Genomic DNA, 2817 nt, shown 5'->3' on the forward strand with positions numbered 1-2817 from the left:
CAGACCTATCCTTCATAATGATCAGAGCAAACTTCCACCTCATAAATAAACTCACTCAGAAAATTTTGATCAATTTCCAATTTTTGCAGTGGCTAAAGGATTAAAGATGTTCACTGGACTTTCAAAAAACTCCATATCCAAAAATATACCAGAATTATCAATATTCTAAATAAACGTGAATGGCTTAAATTGCCCTCTAAAGAGGCACAGGCTGGCTGACTGGATACAAAAACTCAGGCCAGGTATCTGCTGTATACAAGAATCTCATCTTACTTTAAAAGACAAATAAAGACCCAGGGTGAAGGGATGGTCATCTAGATTCCACACAAAAGGAAAGCAGAAAAAAGCAGGTGTTGCAATTTTATTCACAGATACAATAGGTTTTAAACCAACAAAAGTGAGCAAGGATAAGGATGGTCACTTTATATTTGTTAAGGGTAATACTCAATACGATGAAATTTCAATTATCAATATTTATGCACCCAACCAGAATGCACTTCAATTTATAAGAGACACTCTAATAGCCATGAGCAACCTGATTTCTCCCAGCTCCATCAGAGCTCCAGGAGATTTTAATACTCCTTTGGCAGTGTTGGATAGATCCTCCAACAAGAAGCTTAGCAAAGAAATCTTGGATTTAAACTTAACCATTCAGCATTTGGATTTAACAGACATCTATAGAACATTTCATCCTAACAAAACTCAATAGACATTTTTCTCATCAGCCCATGGAACATACTCCAAAACCAACCACAACTTAGGTCACAAGTCTAACCTCAGCAAATTTAAAAGAATAGAAATTATTCCTTGCATCTTCTCAGAATAAAAGTTGAACTCAGTAACAACAAGAATCTGCAAACCCATACAAAAACGTGGACGCTAAATAACCTTATGCTAAATTATAGGTGGGTCAGAGACAAGATCAAGATGGAAATTACCAAATTTTTGGAACAAAACGATAATGAAGATATGAGTTATCAGAACCTCTGGGACACTGCAAAGGCAGTCTTAAGAGGGAAATTTATAGCACTGCAAGCCTTCCTCAAGAAAACGTAAAGAGAGGAAGTTAACAACTTAATGGGACATCTCAAGCAACTGGAAAAGGAAGAACACTCCAATCCAAAACACAGCAGAAGAAAAGAAATAACCAAAATTAGTGCAGAATTAAATGAAATTGAAAACAAAAGGATCATACAACAGATCAATAAATAAAAAAGTTGGTTTTTTTTTAAAGGTCAATAAAATAGATAAACCTTTAGCCAACCTAACCAAGAAAAAAAAGAGTTAAATCTCTAATATCATCAATCAGAAATGGTAAAGACAAAATAACAACAGACCCCTCAGAAATTCAAAAAAACCTGCATGAATACTACAAGAAACTTTATTCCCAGAAATATGAAAATCTGAAGGAAATTGACCAATACTTAGAAGCATGCCACCTTCCAAGACTTAGCCAAGAGGAAGTGGAAATGTTGAATAGGCCTATATCAAGTTCTGAAATAGCATCAACTATACAAAATCTCCCTAAAAAGGAAAGCCCAGGACCAGATGGCTTCACGCCAGAATTCTACCAAACTTTTAAAGAGGAACTAGTACCTACACTATTTAACATTTTCCAAAATATAGAAAGACGGAATATCACCCAACACATTCTATGAAGCAACCACCTTGATCCCCAAACCAGGAAAGGACCCAACAAGAAATGAAAATTATAAACCAATATCACTAATGAATATTTATGTGAAAATATTCAACAAGATCCTAACCAACAGAATCCAGCAACACAGCAAACAAATCATATACCACAACCAAGTGGGTTTTATCCCAGGATCTCAAGGTTGGTTCAACATATGTAAATCTATAAACGTAATTTGTCACATAAACAAACTAAAAAACAAAGACCACATGATACTCTCAATTAATGCAGAAAAGGCTTTTGAAAATACTCAACATCACTTTATGATCAGAACACTTAAGAAAATTGGCATAGAAGGGGCATTTCTCAAATTGATAGAGGCCATCTACAGCAAACCCACAGCCAATATTGTAATGAATGGACCTAAATTGAAATCATTTCAATTCAGATCAGGAACCAGGCAAGGTTGCCCGGTTCCATTGTTCTTTAACATTGTAATGGAAGTTTTAGCCATCACCATCAGGGAAGAAAAAGTAATCAAGGGTATCCACATAGGATCAGAAGATATCAAACTTTCACTCTTCGCAGATGATATAATTGTATACCTGGAAAACACCAAGGATTCTACTAAAAAACTTTTAGAAGTGATCAAGGAATACAGCAGCATCTCAGGTTACAAAATCAACACCCAGAAGTCGGTAGCCTTTATATATACCAACAATAGTCAAGCTGAAGAAATAGTCAAGAACTCTATTCTGTTTACAGTAGTGCCAAAGAAGATGAAATATTTGGGAGTTTACCTAACAAAGGATGTGAAAGATTTCTATAAAGAGAACTATAAACTCTAAGAAAAGAAATACCTGAAGATGTTAACAAATGGAAAAACATACCATGCTCATTGCTGAGAAAAATTAACATAGTCAAAATGTCCCTACTACCTATAGCAATATATAATTTAAGGCAATTCCTATTAAAGTTCCATTGTCATACTTTAAAGACCTTGATAAAATAATAATTCATTTTATATGGAATCAGAAAAAAGCCTCGAATAGCCAAGACTTTACTCAGAAATAAAAACAAAGCAGGAGGAATCACACTACCAGACATCAGACTATACTATAAATCCATAGTGATCAAAACAGCATGGTATTGGCACAAAAACAGAGAGGCAGATGTATGGA

The sequence above is a fragment of the Otolemur garnettii genome, unplaced genomic scaffold, assembly GCF_000181295.1.
Source record: "Otolemur garnettii isolate 467f Iridium unplaced genomic scaffold, OtoGar3 scaffold00048, whole genome shotgun sequence".
Taxonomy (NCBI): Eukaryota; Metazoa; Chordata; class Mammalia; order Primates; family Galagidae; genus Otolemur; species Otolemur garnettii.